We start from the raw sequence: 18691 nt of genomic DNA on the forward strand, positions 1-18691 counted from the left end.
GAAAAATACAGGAAAACACATCGTAGAGACGGCCAGATCGATCAGGACAGACGAACGAAAGGCAAGGCAAGGCGAGACCGCGCCGGGGCGGCCGCCTTCTGCGGAGCCTCTTCACCCAGCCGCTTTCCGCACCGCAGCGGTTCGGGCTGGGGGTGCTGGCACCACAGTCCGGTGCCAGTTGCCGTCACTGCACGGGGCCCCGCGGGGTCTCCCGGTGCTTGTCGGGGCTCACTCCCGCGCTGCAGCTCGCTGGTTTCTCCGAGGGACCCCGACCCCGCTCGCCCCCGTTGCGCGGCCTCCAGAGCCCCCGTGGCAGCCCCGAGCAGCTCCGCTCTGGCAGCCAGGACGCCCGAGCGGCGGCAGCGGGCGACGCTGCCCCGGCCCGGCAGCCCCCTTCCCGCCCGGCCCCGCCGCTGGTGCTGAGTGGGGATTTGAACGCCCCGTCCCGTCCGGCAGCAGCGCGGCAGGTGCGCGGGCTCACGGAGCCCGGGGAGGCGGCCGGGACCGGGCATTTGAGCCCGCGCCGGGAACGGCTCCTGCCCGGGCCGCCGCCGCCGGCATCCACCGCTCCGCTCGGCAGCCGCGCCGTGTTCTGCCGGTGGGCGCGTTTGGGATTCGGAGCTGGGAAAGGAGGAAATGAAAGGAGAGAGGAGAGGAGAGGAGAGGAGAGGAGAGGAGAGGAGAGGAGAGGAGAGGAGAGGAGAGGAGAGGAGAGGAGAGGAGAGGAGAGGAGAGGAGAGGAGAGGAGAGGAGAGAAGAGGAGAGAAGAGGAGAGAAGAGGAGAGAAGAGGAGAGAAGAGGAGAAGGAGGATAGGGGAAGAAAAAGGACAGAGGGGCAGAAAGAAACAACGAGAAAAAGTCAAAGAGAGAAAGAATGAACGAATGAAAGAAAAAGAAGAGAGATAAAAGCCCTAAGGAAGAAAGCATCAAATAATTAATAATTATTGTTATAATCAGCACATTCCTAATGAAAAACAGTTGTTTTCTTGCTAATAGGCAGTGACACGAGTGGGAAATCTGGGGTTTGCAGGGCTCCGTGGGCTGCCTGACCCCGCAGACAGGCATGGCGGGGAATCTGTGGCCGTACATGGGGCTCTGCAGGGCTCAGGGGAGCGGGGCTGGGCTCCTGCACCCCCCGCACCCCCCGCTGGCTCCTGCTTGCCAGCCTTGGCTCCGCGTTATTTGCCATGGGGATTTTGGGCTGGTTTCATGGGGTCGCTTGCCTGCAGATCCCAATGTAGAGATCACGCACGGGGAAATTCTCAGAAATAAAACTGTCAGCCGGTCTCCTCCAGCACACAGCCGGTGCAGTTTCTCCCTTTATTTTCCCTTTTCCCCCTTTTTTTTTTCCTCTTCACCCCCGCCCCACCCCGACAACTGCTCGTGCTCCTCCAATGAGAAATCCACGCTCTCCTGCAAGGCAGCTGCCTTGTGTGGCACACGGTTTGGGACTGTGAAGTTTTTGGGAACCCCACCCACCCCCGGAGCACACAGAGCTCCCTTGGGAGCTCTGGGGTGGCATGGGCAAGGGAGCCTGACAGTTGGGGTCATTGCCTGTGTCTTCCCCAGGAGTACCCACCAGCTTATCTGGTTTCGAGTGCACCAGGAGCTGCATCTAAAAACAGTCATTCTCTGTTACTGCTCTCCTCACTAATGCTCATTAATGCTGTCAAAAAGCTCTGTACAGGGGTTGCTACTCTGCTGCCTGGGGCTGACACACACAGTGGGTGCTTGATATCTTGGTGCTCCCCTCTGCCCTGGCTCTTTCCTCACTCAGATCCCAGTTTTGTCAAGGAGGGGAAAGCTCTTGCCCAGCTGCTTGCGCTCCCTGAATGTGCAGGGAAACGGGGCTGCAGCTACAGGGAAACGACGTGCTTTTAGTTTGAAAGAAGGATCCGACCCAGTACTGAGGTGCCAAAAATGGCTCAATTGAAGCGTGTTTCCTTATTGTAGCACCAGTTTGGGGAAGAGCGGTGAGGAGCCTCACAGAGTTCAGGAGGACTCTGCCACTGCGCTGCATCCGAAGGGAAAGCAGCTGCCTCGCTGCTTCTTGCTAGATCCTCTCTATGGAGTGAGACTCCTTTACAAGCCATCTACTTGCAACTGAGTCGCTAGAGGGAAGGGGAGGTATTTCTCCATTACTTGATTGTGGTTGTTGCACCAAAGGTTTATATTCCTTCAGTCCCACGGCAGCATCCTGTACAGACATTTATTTTGGCTAAAGACAGCCTGGTTCTCATTTGGATGCAGTCACTGAGGCCTGACCCACACAGACGCCTTGCACCGGTGGAGCTGCTGCAGCCAGGCAAGTTGGCTGTGTGGGGGTTTGCTGCCATGCAGGGGGGGCCAGATAGTGCCACCCTGCATGGGGCTGCAGTTAGACGGGCACAGTTCATCGGGAAATGAAGCGTCCCCCGAGCTCCCTGCCTGCAGTTGCTGTAAACCATACTGCAAGAATTTTTTCCTTGCAAGAACTTTTTCCCTTTTCTGTCAGGCCAGCAAAATACCCTTGACATTCCTTGTTTTTCCACCTTGTCCCATGCCACAGCAAAGTAGAGATCAACATCACTTGTTCTGAAGCTCTTGTTTTCCTGGGGATTTGGTGTGGCAGATGATGTTATATATTAATCACTAACACAACACAGCATGCTAACACAAACAAATTAACACAAACCGTAAACCACAAGGCTCAGCATGCTAATGGGTGGCTGCACAATCTACAGGGCTCCCCTGGGATAAATCCTCTCCCTGAATTGCTGGGTATTTCATCAGACACGTTGCAAACTTAACCCAAGCACCATGAGAAATGGATGCTTCAGGCAACGTCACCTGCTTCTTCAAATCCAATACAGCATAAAAACTGACTAACTGCATCCTGGAGATTTTTCTTCTTGCGTCAATGCTGGAGCTGTACCCTCTGGAACGCATCCAGCTGAGAAGCACTGGGCTCTGCACTGTCACCGAGATCAGCTCGTGCATGTTAAATTCATATGGAGAGTGCAGTCTCTGGGAGCACAGAGCAGATCTGAAGACGAGTCCAGGACCCTTCCTGGAGCCCTTGTTTGCCTACAAAAGAGCAGTGTTGCTTCTGCCAGCCTGTTCCATTCCTTTCTCCTCCTTCTCCTTCTCCTTCTTCTCCTTCTCCTGCTCTTCCTCCTCCTCTTTCTCCTTCTCCTTCTTCTCACTTTACCCACTTGTGGACGTGCCTGTTTTCAGCATATTTTGTGACCTGTGGGTTGTTCTCAGCTCCACTTGCTAGTTCCTTGTGCCGTGGGGGACCTTTTGTCCCTTTTTGGAGCACTGTGGTGGGGCAGGTCAGGCAGGAGCAGTGGTCCCTTCTGCCTGCAGACCCACATCAGTATTACTGGCAGCATAGCCCTCTTCCCAGGCACAAGAAATTTCAGGATTTCAGACCATTGCTCTGTCTCCTGCCTCCACCACCCATCAATCCAGGTGAATATTTTGCTGTGGGGGCTGGGACAAGCAGACTGTCTCTGCTGGAGCTCCAGGCCGCTGGAGCAGGCAGCCGCTGTAGTCAGGGTCTGCCAGGCACAGAGACCAGCCGGCTGGGTGGCCAGCCCTGCCAACAAGCACAATGTGCCCTGCGCCCTGTGTGCTCCTACCTGCGGAGTACTGGCCAGAGACCTAGTACCGCTTGACAGGCATCTCATGGAAAGGAAGGGGCAGGGACTTCATCAAACACTGGAAAGCCCTTACAATAGGCTTTGTAATCCCTGCACAAGCCCTGCTAAGGGTGTGTTACTAAACTAACCAGGCATAATGAAGCAGAGCAGAACAGAGCAAGGCTCAGCGCTCCCATTCCTGCCCCTGCAGTGCCTGAAGATGCCCCAAACAAGTTCAACCAGGGATACCCAGGGTCGCTTGGCACATTTAAATCCCTTTGCTATTTGCATCCCAATATCCTTCTGTGCAAGCAACAGTGATGATGTTTAGTCACCTTGGGAAAGCTGTTTGGCATTGAAAAGGATCCAGGATAATCCTGGCTTAGTTTTTTTTGTAGAATTTATTTATAGTATTTCTAGGTTTTGTTGTATAAAATAACACTGCACCATTTCTAGCTCTTCTCTGATGTCACCTTAGTTAAATCTTGTTCTTCCTACTCATTAATTCAATTTCTCCCTTTTTCATTGAAATGCCAGCCTGCAACCAGTCAGGAATCTACGTTCCCATGGATTTATTGCATTTTTTGTGATTTTCTCGGACAATATTTTCAATGGAAAAGAGTGATTGAATCTAACCTGTTCTCACACACATGGCTGGTGCATGAAGAATATCCTCCTTGTCCTACTGGGCTCAGGGACAGGATTTGGAAAAGAGATGTGAAGGTGTATGGTCAGACTTCCCAGAGATGAGAAGCAGCACAGCTGTTTCCTTCCTCCTGGCTTTTGCTGGAGAAAACCTGGCTCCAGTGAAGCCACTAGTGAGACATGCATGGTCTGAGGGTGATACATGTGTAAGGGGACCTAAATACACCCAGGCCCAAACTCCTGCTGGCCCTGAAAGCAAGGGTTCTCCTCCTCTGCCACGAATAGCTCGCTGCAATCCATGGGTGCTTCCAATGGGCCATGGCCCAGGAAGCATCACCATCCTCGCAAACAGCACGGACCGACTGGCACTGGGGGGTGGTTCAGTTTCGGGAACCGCCGAGGCAGTGCCGGATCTTTTCCTTGCCAGCGCAACCCGACTCACGCCTTCCTCTGCGGAATTAGCACAAGGACAGATTAAAGAAAGCCAATTTCCTTTCTCATCAAATCAATTCCTTCTGGGGCAAACAAAGCCACGAGCACAGTGCTCTTGTCCTCCCGTGATCTTGTGGTTTGCTATGGCTGGAAAAGGCAGCTTTGGAAAGCCCGAGTCCACTTCCTGCTCTGCGTGCTGCACTGTATATCCTCGCCTCAGCCCTGGAAATGCTTTGATGGATATTATTAGGCCCGGAAAGCATTTGGAGCTCCTTTCTTCCGTATGAGCTGCCCAAACTGCTACAGGATGAAAGAGGGGCAAATTGGAAGGGTCTGTGGATGCTGTGGGCAGGCTGCCTCCCTTAGGGAGCCCAAGTTGCACTGCTGCCTGTGCAAAGCAGCCATGGGGCTGGGGTCACTGTCAGGCCCCAGGGAGGGTGGATGGGTAGACACCTCTTTCATACCCTCTTGCCAAAAGGCAGAGCAGCAATGAGGTTGGCCACTGCCAGGACCGCCCCTCTGCTCGTCTTGGCGGTGCTGCTGGGCCTCATTGCATCCCCGGCTGGCTCGCAGGCTCCTGGCTGTGCCTGTGTCCCAGTGCAAAGGCTGAGAATGAAAAATGAGCTGTGATTTCTCTCTGGTTGTTGCCCAGGTGCTTTGATACTAGGACCAAGTCAAACCATTTCACTCCCCTCGCTTCCACCCTTGCACTGTTACAGCACTATTCTGCCCTATAACTAGTTTTACTCAGCAATTTTGAGATACATTAGTGAAGGCTGTGGGTGCAGGGAAGGAAGCTGGTGACTCAGAGGGAAAAGGTTATGCTGTTTCGTCCTCAATTGATGTGCCCCTGGGTTTGCTTGTCCACCAAGGCAGCTCCTGTAGGGCTGCTGTCTGCTTCTGCTCTCAGTGTTGCTGGGCAGGCAGAGGAGGTGAGGCTGGAGAGTCAAAGTGCCCCACCAAACGAACGTCAGAGAAGCCTGACCCCTCCCACTGCATCCAGCCCCATGCAAGGTACTGTTGCACCTTCTTAAATCCATGTAGCAGGTCCAGCAGGTCCCATGCCCTCCCCAACACACCCGCATCAAATTCTACTAGTGAGGGGAACCAGCTTTTTGATCCTTCCACAGTGGCCATTGCGTATCCTGGGTCTGTGCACCCCTCTCCTTGTTCAGCCTTCCAGCCATCAGGAGCAGGAGTCTCCCATTGCTTTGTGGCTGAAAAGCAAAGCCAAGCAAAACCTTCACTTTGCAAGGAACTAGAGCTCTGATCGGTGCTTTGCCACTAACACAGTCAAGAAATGACAGTGCAGAAATCTTGGGGAGCGAACAGTGCTTGTGGTTATTGGTGAAATCCCATATTAGTAGAAAGGTCTGGTAAATGGAAGCAGGAGTCTCTCTGACTACAGCATCTGTTGGATGTGGAGAGTGGTTATGACTCTCTCCAAATACAATGCATATGTACTGGGGAAAATGACTGCTACAATAACAGGAATAAATCTTAATAGAGAGTTGGGTGATAACAGACACCATAGGGGAGTTATCAAAATGAAAAACATATGGCAGCGTCTCTGCCAGACCTGCACGGAAACCCTTTGGAAGGACTAGCAGACCTTGTACCTGAAAAATCAAAAAGGGCAGGGGAGACACTGACAAGGGAACGGGGCTGAGGGAACAAGATAAATCCCATCATTGTGCCCTGCTGAGAACTCAGAGCAGTGCGGGTTTGGTGTCAGTGTCCTGCTGTCTGTCTCTCCTCTGCATGAGTCTGGGTCTAAAAGCAGCCCAGTTCAACTCACTCTTCCCCACTTCTCTCAGCTTTGGCAAGGCGAAAGGCTGCAAGTCAGGCTGGACGGGGGCATTTTTGACTGTTCAACCTGAATTGTTTATTAGCATGAGATTCCATTTTCTCTGCCTTTTGGCAGCAAGTAGGGGCAAGGCTGGAAGAGAAGGAATAGTGGAGGAGCAAACACAGGGCCCAGGGAAGTTCAGGCATAGCCCTGGGCTGTAAGAGCAGGATAGATTTGTTTTCCTGCAGTTATAGGAGCTACAAACTGAGCCCAGACTTCATGGTATGGCAAAGAACAAGGAAACGGGAAGCTCGGCTGGAACTGACAGTTTCTTGGCAGGAAGCAGCGAGAGACAGGACAGAGCGATGTTAAACGAAATTGCACCTTCTCCAAGCACTTAAATGTCTTCAGCAGAGGAGAAACCGCAGATTAGCCAGAGTGAAGAAACCCAGCTTCACTTTGCTCTCCTTGCGAGCAGCCTGGCGTGTGATGAATAAACAGAAGCGCAGCGGATACAGAGCAGGTTGGCATGAGATGAGGGTATTGTTTGTCCCTGGCGTCTGCAGGAAGGGAGCAGAAGGCATGAAGAGCATCCCCAGGATCTCTGAGGCAAGAGGGCTCCAGCCTCTGCTGATCAGACCTGAAACTTTGAGGTCAGGAGTGGGATATGCTGATCAGCTACCTGGGAGGTTTCTCACCACCATGAGGACCAGCCATTGCTCCTCGATTCTGTTCAAAGGTTGGTCCCACACCAAAACCCAACTGTGCTGGCCCCTGTGGTCATATGATACTGGACCAAAGCCCAGGAGCAGAGAGAGAGTCTCGAGCAGGGACCGTCAACCTCCTTCTTCACTCTCAGAGGTGACTGCGCAGGCTACAATCATCCAGTCCAGAGCAAACTTGACAACTGGGGATTAAATAGTGGAAAATTCAAAAGACAGCTGAGGAAGGGGCTTATATGAGTCAAGAGACTCAGCATGCTAGCGTTAGATGACCAGGGACGCCAACAGTAAACAGAGATGTTGTTATGGTAATGGAAACAAGGCTGGAGGGAGGGAGTACCACAGAGCAGACCCTAAGTGCTTAAAGCCTCTAAGTTGTCAGGGACTTTGCCCTGGCTGTCGTTATTTTAATTGCATCCTAAATCTGCAGCCTCTGGTCAGAGCAGGTGTCTGAGGACATGGGATGGATTGACTCTGGTGTCTGCCACAACCAAGATTGTGCTGAAGAGAGTCATACGTGACCTTGACTACACCCATCATCCACATTGATATAATCCAGGGTTAATAACCCTGACTGACTTGTCTGCTTACAGTCAAAAATTATCCCCGTCCAGGGGATCAGTAAGGAGAAGCCTGAAGCTTTGAGCTGCCCTTGCTTCCCTGGACTGGGACTCACGCACATGGCTGGGACAGTCTCCAGATTCTGTCCGAGGGACAGGCAGGGACTGTCTGACCTCAGATGGGCAACAGATCCCCACTTTTGGCTCAGGCTAATGTACATCAGGGAAAAGAATTCAGAGATCAAACAACATGTTTGTGCCAGCCCTGAACAGAAGGTTTGCTTTATCATGTGTTTAGTCACAACAAACTAGCCAATAAAGTAGTAATAAATGGTCACCAAAAGTTATTTCAGAGTCAATAAAACAAAAACGGAGTTTAACAAGGAGAAATGAATTGTTGACACTCCTCCTCTTCCCTGTCCTATAAAACATGTCAGGTTTTACAGGCGATGGGTGAATGCAAATCTCCCCTGGCCTTGCAGGACAGGCAGCATCACCATTGCTGCCTTTTGCCAGGAGCAAGTTGACAACCACAAAACCCCATTGTTGACACAGCCCCAGTTCCCACTTGTGCTGCTGGCTGGGGACCTCTCCATGAGGCCGTGGGGTCCCCATACCTGTGGGATGTGGCCTGTGCCCCGTGTTTCCCTTCTGTTGGAGATGAGGAGTGCTGTGGTGACACAGCCTCTCCCTGTGACAACCAGAGTGCTGTCGAGAGCCAGAAAGTAAAACCACGGGGTGCTGAGCTGAGCTCTCGCACTGAGCAAACAAGTCTTCCTAAAGGTTTAGAGGACCACCTTCATGCACAGAATAACCCCCCATGTTTAAACCAAACAATCTTGACCTCTCTATGAGTTTTAACCACATAAAAGCTCACCTCTTGGACTCTCCATTAGATTTTATGATGTGCTTCCATATTTAAATGGACGTGACTCACACCAGGGTTTCTGCCGTGCATGTGAAGGAAAGAAAAGATGAATGCCAGATGTTACGTATGAGTTACTTCAGGGAAAAAAAAAAAAAAAGAAAAAGGAAAGAAAAGAAAAGGAAATTAAATGTTGGGCTGGGCTTTCACAGCTCTCCCTGCTCAGGTGGGCATCAGGCTGGTATTTGAATTAGTTTTAAAAATGCAGCCTCCTCAGCCCGGCTGCACTCCTGGCTCCCCTGTGAACACACAGGCCCCCCTGTCTCACCCTCCTCACAGTGGGGGCTTCAATTTTCTGTCAAAAGTCTTCTGACCAAACCTGGCAGCTGTCAGCACCTCCCTGTTTATTTGTGAAGCAGGAGGGGGCAGGAGGGGCAATGGAAAAGTGGTGGAGGGCAACTCTGCTGTTTTTTGGGGTGTTTCCTCACCCAAAAAACCCTGGGGAAGGCAACCAGGGTGGCTGTGCCATGCAGAGAAGCTGCACAGGTGGGGCAGTGTGGATCTGAGGGTACAGGTTGTAACCACTGCAGCTGGAAAAGCACCTGACAAGCTGTCAGCCATCCCCACCAGCTTATAGCTGCTTTTATCCAGGCTCCAGTGGCGCAGGGAGGTAGGAAGGGCTCGGCAGCAGACCACCTTGCAGCCTGGCTCCTGTCTCTCCTGCTACTCTCCAAAAGGACCACCTGTGCCCACACAGATGCCCTGGATGTCATCACCTCAACCGCTCCGCTCTCCACGGCCTCATCTGGCACATAACTCACATTCCCACCTTGAGGGGATGATGGCAGAACCTCTCCCCATGCAAGCATGAAATCTCCAGCCTCATGCCATGGGTTAGTCCTTCCCTGTACTTGGTGCTGTACACGCACAGAGCACAAAGCACGGCTGTGTCCACACTGAAGTAATAGGCACCAGGTCCTGCTCTCAGAGCCATGTGAGAGCACAGGAGCTGCAGAAACCCTCAGCACCACCCATGGTGAAAGGACCACTCCACCCATTGCATCTTTTCCAGCATGGGTGGATACAACCTCGAAAACTTAACCAACTATTTGTGCTCAGCCCTTCTCAGGAGTCTTCTCCTGGGAGGGCTTGATGCTCCACATGGCCTCTTGTCCCTGCAGCTGGCCGGGGGACCAACACATTGACATGAAAGGGGTCCTGCTGCTCCCAACCGGGGCAGGCTGTCCTGCTGCAGACAGATGAAGCTGAAACTCCACACTAAGCATGTGTAAGGACATTAAGCTGTTGGAACTAAAGGATAATTTGAAAAGTATTTTTCTTAATACTGGCATTAGGTTTCCCCAGCTTTACAGTTGGTAAAGAGAAAAAGAATGTCCTTACTAAGGGAAAGCAAGTGAAAACTGAACCGGGGAGGAATTAGGGGGTGGTGGATGCTCGGAGCCGGGTCCCATTGCTTGTCTCAGGGCTCTGATCACGCTCAGGGCAAGAAGAAGGCCTGTTCCCAGCTCAGATCCTGCTGAAACACCCTAGGGGTCACTGGGTTTTCCTCACTGGCAAACTGCAGCATGGCAAGAGGGAAGCAATGTGGCCACACACACACTCTCGTGAGCAAAAGCATCCGTGCTGCATCCTGCCTGCACTGAGGGTAGGACTGCTCTCCCGTTGGGAGACATTCAGGTTAGCCAAAACCTCTGTTTTTCCAAAAGTGATGAACTGAAAGATTTTTCATCTTCATATCACACAGAAAGTCCCCTTGGGTACCTGTTGAGCTCTGCAACTTCTTTATATGGCTGCTGAGTGATGCGGTCATTAATAGAGAGCACAAAATTCTGCAACTTTTATTCCCCTTCATAATTTTTGACCTCTCCTCAGCCAGGTAAATCAGTGCAGAGTCAGTGGGATCAGTAGATCCGCAGTTACAGCAGCTGCAAGTGGCACCTAGTGAGTTATGTCAGTTCTCAGCGCTATCCCGTTCCCCACCCCGGAGGCCAGGGCAGTGGGTGAGATGCGGGGCCCAACACTGCACCCCAAGTTCCTGAGTGCAGGAAGCTGATAAGTCGGCTGCTCGGGGAGCGCAGGGAGGAACGGTGCTGGCCGAGGGGCATCAGAAGAACCCACATCCCTCATAGAGGAATTCCTGTGCCATTGCAAAATGCCCGTGTGAACGGAGGCAGGAAAATTAACTGCAATATGGCTTTTTGTGATCACACAGAAATTGCAAAAGGAAGGAAAATAAAAAAAGGTTCCGTTTTCCTTTTGCTCCCCTTCCCCACGATGCTGGAAAGGCTCAGGAAGTGCCCATCCACCAGGAACAATGTGAAAAAAGCCCAGTACCATTTTCCCTGGTGAACCTGGCGGGATCCCAAGCAGGGATCATAACACCTGGCAGGAGCAGGGCTGCCTCATGCCCCTCATGGGGAAACATGGGCTGAGCTCCCTCCTTTAATTTTCCTCCACTTCCTTTGTTGAGCCCCGCTGCCATGTCCCCAGCACAACAAGGAGAGATGTCTCACCCTACCTGGGCACACTGGGACACATGTGCAGCAGCAAGGGCTGGCAAGGGGTCCCCAATGAGCTCGCCATCCATGTCCCAAGTAGGAAGCAGTGGCTTGCAGAAGTAGACATGCTAGGTCACTCCATCACTCTCTTTAACTTTCCACCTCATCCCCAAAAGCCTTTTAATTGAGCACCAAAGCTGCTCAAAAGCTGTCTCATCCTGAACCACTCATGTCAATGCAGACATCGTGGCTGTGACAATGTGCAGGACATGTCCCCAGGAGCATTCATCAAATTTTGAAGAGCTGCAATCACAAGAGTGTCTGGGCAGAACCAAATTTACCACAAGCCATGTTCCTTCTCTGCCTGCCCTGCCAGTCTGGCACAGCTTGGGGAAGAGGAAAGGCAGGACCTGGTTCCTGGGGTCGCAGCCCTGGTGTATCCCTCACAGTGGGGTGAGTGGGGTCTGCGGACAAGGTCAGTTCCACCACACCCCCATGCTGGGTGCAGGGAGGGCCTAGGATGGTGAGGAGCATCCGTGCTTCCAGGCAGCGTGTGGACAGGAGCAGGCACCACAGCCCAGCCTCCTCCAGGGCCTCATGCATCCCCTGGGCTTGTGTGTAAATGCTATGCTTCCCCAAATAGATGCTTTTCTGGGAATGTCCCATGGTCCCGTGGAGGCTCGGCTGGTTGGCATCGAATGACCAAAGCTGTTGCGTGCTCCCATTGTTCCCCAAGGTAGTTATTAATAGAACACCGTAATAATAGGGGATATTTATAAAACACCTCCGTGCCTGGGAATCTAGAGCAATCTGCAAACCTATAGAGGTCTGTCTGTCAGCCCCCATCCACTCTTGTGATCGCCACAACGCGAAAATGAACCTTATACCCCATTGAATGGTATGAGAAATGTGCAGGCTGGAGGGGCCACTGCAAAAGTCCAGTGCAAGATGTGAGCACCAGCACTGTGGTTCTGCAAGGGCACAGGGGCAGGGACACCCCAGCCCCCGCCACTGCCATGCCCGCAGAGTGAAGCAGGGAAAGAATGGGGATCATAAATGGTCTTCCCCTCATCCCAGCTGCAGCCTGGTGCTTGGCGGAAAGAGAGATGTTACTAAAGAAACCAAAGCCAGCATGGTCTGTTGCAGTCTGACCATGCTCAGGTTCCCCAGGACTGCCCATGGGGTCAGGGTGCAGCTGGTGCTATCCCCTTACACACAGGGTTTGGTAAGAAGGACCCATTTGCTGCCCTCCTGTAACATCTGGGCTACAGGGACCAGGACCAAGACTTGGGGACAGGCTGAGGATCTGCAATTAAATAGTGGAGTTTCACACTTGCAGTAGGCTCTGCAAATCTACCAGGCCCTGCAAAGAAGACAAACCGAAAATGCACACTCTTTCTTAGCTTTATAGATGGAAAAAGTAAAATGAGATGCAGGATTCAGTTAGAGCAAAGCCATCCCCTCTGCTTTAGGGGCTGGGGCCAGGTACAGTGGCCGGGAGCTGCCAGGATGGGGACTGGACGGAGAGACGCACAGATAGCCTTGCTGTCAGGCTGTTCCACCAGGATCATAAAAACCAAACAAATCCAGACCTCCCTCCAGCCTCGCTCGAGGAATTAGAGAAATGAGGCCATTTATGTCTTCACACGGGCGACTGAGCCTGGCAATGACCTTTGGTCACTTTGGAGCGGTGCTGGATTTTAAATGTGAACCAGAGACCGGGAGGTGAAAACCTCCATATCACATTACAAATCCCCAGGGATGCCCAAGGCTTGTCAAGTCACAGTGCTTTGCTGCTTATTTATTACTATTTGTCTACATTGCAGCCATTGCCAGGGCCTGTGTTACTGCTCCGGTAGTGGTCAGCTGCCCAGTGGCCTCTGGGGCCAGTGTGTCTCCCAAGAAGGCTGGAGGCTGGGACCCTGGGCTAGGGTGGCCACAGTGTCCCCCCTTGCTGCTGGGAAAACACATTGGTCCTTCCCTGGCAGCAAACAAGAGCATCATGGTGGGCAATGCAGTCCACAAGCTGGTGACAGCTGTGAGGAGATCAATTCCCCCTTTAAGATAATGAAGAATACAGTCCTACACTGTAAGTGATCCAGATAAAATACCCCTGAGCCATATTATAGTGAAAATAATTCTACTTATTGTACATGCAATATTGTATACTGACTTGTTCACAACCAGAAAACGCTTGCTGTTGGATTATTAATACTCTAAGATAGGCAAACCCTCTATCTGGCTTGTGTTTGTCCTCTGAAATAGCTGTAGAAGACCTGCATTTATTCAGTAAATGGTTTGAATGACTTAAGTTTTCTTTTATCCAAAGAGATCTCTAACCCATCAGCTAACCACAGCTTCATGAGAAAACCAAATCGGAGACAGTGTGTATTCCTTTTAAAAAAATATTGTATCTCTCTATAAACAGAAAATTCCCTTTCATCCCTTTTAAGCCTGCTTCACCACACTCCTCCCCACTAATCATCTTATTTCTACTTTTGTGGCCTAAGACATATCAGATCATTTTGCAGAATGGGGGCTAAGGCAAGCCCTGGGTGGTCAGGGGTAGTCTCTGTGGAGTGGCTTTGCTGGATCTGCCCTCCAGACAGAGGGACAGGTTCTCATAGCAAGAAAATGGGGCTTGCAAGAAGATGTTTTATAGAAGAAGTTTTAGCACCCCTGTGTGGCATCACTCTGCTATGTGAGAGCTGAACAGCGCATGGAAAATCTGCCTGAAGCTTCAGGGAGTCTGCAGCAGCCTGTGTCTGCTGATGGAAACATGAGTCTGTCAGGAGATCGAGCCCAAGCAATTTCCCCATTAACAGCTCAGCCACTGGGGAAAGCTGCAAACCCACCTCACGACAGGGACAGACACTGCAAGACTCTCTGAGGTGGAGTTTCTTAGAGGTACAGCAAGGTCTCTCGAAATGGGAGAGAAAACAGTGTGCAGAGAGCATGCAGCAATAAACTCACATAAGTCCATGTCTGGCTGCAATATTAAATGCTAGACAGCAGAAATTATGATAATTAAATTGCTTCTGATGTGGGACAGCAGATAAAGGTTGCCAAAACTGTCAAGAGTCAGTGAGGCTGCACTGATTTCCACACAGATGCAGGGGCTCTGCTTATTGTACATGATGGGTTACTTCCCAACAAGACTGTGCTGCTTTAGGAAGCGGAGCCCTATTTTCAAAGGTGAGAAAGTACTTACGTGCATGTTTGCTGAGTACCCATAGGTTTGCCATCTGAAGGTATCCAGGCACTGGTCAGTGATGGAGAGAAAGACCAGTAAAGATTAATAAATTAGAACAATAGTGGTCCTGACCTCTTGACTGGTTTATTAGTTTCACTATGCACTACCTGCATTAAACAGGAACCCTTATACACTTCTGCAGATGTGATGCAGGCTGCCAAGCTGCTTGCACTGTCTTGAAAATACCATCCTGGGTCTCATTGACTCAGTGGGATTTATGCTGTTAAATCAGGGCTGGAAACACCAGCCAATAAGCATGCATTCCTTCAGGGTCCAGCTGAAGTACGTTACCTCCAGGTGTAGGCAGAAGTGTGAAAAGCAGCTCAGCTGGTGGGAGGTGATTTGTGTGTTGACTGTACCAGATCCCATGTCTATTCTCAGCCTTTTGCTACTGGGAAGCTCCTTTCCCCACAAAATTGTCCTGCTTGGTGTTGGAGCACATCTTGTTAACAGTCCCATCACTTCTGAGCAACTCTTGAAGTCCTTGCTGCTGGCAGAAAGAACCTATGGGGGGAGAAACAACGCTAAGTGCCTGCTGCTCAACAGACCAAGTATATTCTGAGAGTTGTTCATAATGAATAAAACTACAGAAAGACAAATATGGGACTGTAAGAAAGTGCAGCACAGGTCTAGTGCTAAATAATGGAAATTCCCAAGAACAGGGCTCATTGGTGGCTCTTCATGCACAATGTTAATCCAATAAAGCGAATTGTCCAGTGTAGCCTTTCCAGTACAGCAGCCAATATATGGAACAGGATTAACTTCAGGCTTATAGTGAGTAAACACAGCCTTTGTCTCTAATGCTGAATCTAATGCTGTCTCAGTGTATTATCAGAGTCTGAATTTATTATTTTCCATTTGCTTTCTTTAGCTGAAGCATATTGTGGCCAACCTGAAATCACAACCTTAGCGAACACACAACAGAAATGTTTAGGTTTCACTGAAACTCAAGTTAGTCAAGTATAAATACTGATTACGCTGCTTATGATCCTAAAACTTAGATTGGCTTCTAGTTAAAATTACATATCTGTTCCAAGTGTTTGTTTTTGTTACTTGTGTCAGGAGTAGAGTCCAAAATACCTAGGACTACATACTAGCTTTGGGAATATCACATTTTCAGCCTGGTGGCTGAGTTGTGTTGTGGTGATTTTAGACTATTCAAAAATATGGACAAAGAATAAATTGGCTAAGTAGAAAAATAAAAAAGTTAAATTTATTTGAAATGATCAAAGTATGCAGCTGTTGCAAAATAATCTGCAGAAACTGCTCTTCTTGGTGTTGCTGTGCTGACAGCACTTCCATTTCAATACCAGGTTTTAGTGATTTCCACCTTATTTCATGCTCTGACAAACCTACTAGAGTTTTGTCTGGTCTGAGGTGAAGTGCTGTGCTGTGCCAGAAGAGGCAAACAGCTCTGAAGGTGCACAGAGGCAGGAAAACATGCTCAGCTTTTAGTGCAGTGCTCGGTCTCATTGTGTGCAGAGGGAGATGGTGGTGCAGGACAGCTTTTCTGCATGGTGACTGCATGTCCGAAGGCTTGTACAAGCCTCCCCTTTGGCCTGGAAACTGAGTCAGCTTTGGGCTCCTTTCTGAAAATCTATCTCTTTGCAAAATCTTTAGTGCAAGGCACACGGTTTCCACAAAGCACCTCCGGGTCCCTGCAGCAGCCTGGGCTTTAGCCTACCTTGCCCAATTCGTGGAGCAAGTTGGACTTTAGCAGGTGACCAAACTGATGCTATCAAGTCAAAGCGTCAGATTCCTGGGGGAACAGCCTGGCCTGGAGACGGGGGAAGGATGGGCCAGGTGCTGCTGATGCTGAGAGTGGGTTTTTGGCTTAGCGAGTTCGGCAGGCACCTGGCAGGTATTCACAGTGTCTGTGGGGGGATGATCCAGACAAATTTGACTTCCAGTGTGTAGAGAGTATCTAGGAAAGCCCTGCTTTTACAGACATATCCAGTAGAAAAAGCTTAGTAGCTTTGGGGAGCAGACCCTGCCTTGTCCCTGGAACAATGTGCTGTGCTCCTGCAAGCAGCGGTTTGGCAGGGATGGCACAGCAAAGAGCTGCTCAGCTGATCCCAGCTTTAGTTACAGACCTTCTTAACCAAGGGAAATCCAGGGAACAAATGCCCAAGCAAAAGCAAGGGTGGCTGTGACTGAAGAGAACGAGACTTTGAGGGATTAATTTGGGGCTCAAACTGAGGGGCCTTATGTTGGTTTTGCATGGGGCAGCACCGCCTCAGAACAGGTCCCACTGCAGCCCCCACGGTGCTTCCCCCTCAAGTCCCTCCCTGCAGATAATGGGAGAATAGGCACAACCTGGGGCAATGACAAATTTCCAGCGTTTTTCTGAAAGTCTTGGCTTAACTTCAGCCTTGAATTATCGGGGCATCTTTGGACATGGGGCTCTTCATCTCAAGTGCCTGTGATGCCTCCAACGGGCAGCAGAGGTGTCCCAGCAAGGGAGAGCTGTAAGCATAACGGATGCTCACTGCAAACGGAGATATCAGATGCCATCTCAAGGCCAAATTTAAGTGTGGGTAATTACAGTTCCCCATTTAAACTGCCGGACAGTCTCAGCTGGATAAAATGTTCTGTTCTTAGCTGGAAGTGTTGCCGTGTCCCAGGAACAGCTGCTGTGACAAAGCTGGGGGCAGTTGCTATGTGGAGAGGACTGACGTACTCATGGTGATGGTCGCCCAAGCCCAGGTACCTGGCAGCAGAAGGCAGCGCTGCTGAGGTCTCGTCTGGGAGCCCCAGGAGCCTTTCTGGGATTTTAGCTTGAACCAGTGTCTGGCTAGGGGGGGAACAGTGGGATAGAGAAGGGTTCAAAGCCAAAGGATTTGCGAGACTGGGTAAGGGACCCTGGTTGCCTGGAGCACTGCCTGCAGTGGGGCGCTTGGTTTGGGACAGGGACAGAGGCCTCTGCCCATCTGGGTGACCAAGCTACTTGTAGAGCACAGTACTGCAACGACACGATTTTGATATGGCTAAGCTTGCAAATGAGACCAAGTCCAAAGACATGTGAGTCACAGACAAGCTGAATCAACGGCCCGGCTTAGTGAAAGCTGGTGAAATACAGACTTCACCCTTTTCCTTCCCTGCAGCCCTGGTAAAGTGCACGGTCTCTCAAATAGGTCTTTATAAATGATCAAAGTGTCTATGTGGCTTTTCAGGGAGTTGAGCTTCTACTCACAACCCAAGGTCCAGTTTAATAATGTAGCTTGTTAAATAAACAAGTGGCTGCACAGAGCCCCAGCACTGTGACGATGGAGAAGATCCGGTGTTCTCTTCTCACTCCAGTGCCAGCTGTTGATGGACATCTGTCTGTAAAACACTAGGCTTTTTATTGTTTTTAATGCAAGAAATGCCTTTTCCTGAAGACCACCACTGAATACTGCTTTGCTAGAAAGCCTCCTCCACAATCCAAACAGAGAGCAAGTGAGCATAGAGGATCCATTACCCAGAAACTCAACAAAATCTTCCTCATCCATGAAAAGTATATGCACAACAGAGGACGATCTTGGGGATGGGGCTTAGAGGAGGAGGGAGTTGTTCCTGGAGGGCAGCGTTCTGGGACCCACCAGAGGAAAATACTTCCATTTTTCTATCCGATAACTCGACTGCCTGGCTAACAAAAATAATCCCTTATTAAAGATAACAGGAATCTAGCTTGTATAGTGCATTCACAGAGATTGATGTGCTTCCAGATTTCAGTGTTTCTAGATCTTCAGAGGGACTAAAAGCCACAACGATGGTGGGGATAAGCTCTCTTGCACACACAGTTTGGGTGGACTTTTTTGCATGTGCATTTGCATTGCAGGCTTAAATCTGTTCTTAGCCACCAAAGTAGAGTTCTCAAGGTCTTTACTTGTCTCAAGAGCTGGCCCATTCGGCCTTGTATATGCTAGGGAGTTGAGGTGTGCGTGTGTGTAACAACAACTTTTTACCAAAGGCGTGGAGCCACACTATCTTAATTCTCATCCTTTTATTAGACCAGAGATTTGCAGCGCTAAGAAAATATGGAAAATGCAGATGCTGGTAATATGCTCCTTTAACTGAGCCAAATTCTGCATTCTCTTATGCTCTAAGACACCTTTGCTAGCAGCATTATTTTGTCTAGTGTGCGAAAAGCATCACAGGCTCTTAGAGCAAGAAAGTATGGTAGAGTCACTGCTGCTGTCCCTGAGGGGGCTGCCACAGAGTCCCTCACCATGGGACAGAGGCAGTCAGAGGGTTACAAAAGCCCTATGTGGCCACAGGTCACCTAGAGTCACCTAAATGCT

The sequence above is a fragment of the Patagioenas fasciata genome, chromosome 17 (genome assembly GCF_037038585.1).
Source record: "Patagioenas fasciata isolate bPatFas1 chromosome 17, bPatFas1.hap1, whole genome shotgun sequence".
In the NCBI taxonomy this organism is placed as follows: domain Eukaryota; kingdom Metazoa; phylum Chordata; class Aves; order Columbiformes; family Columbidae; genus Patagioenas; species Patagioenas fasciata.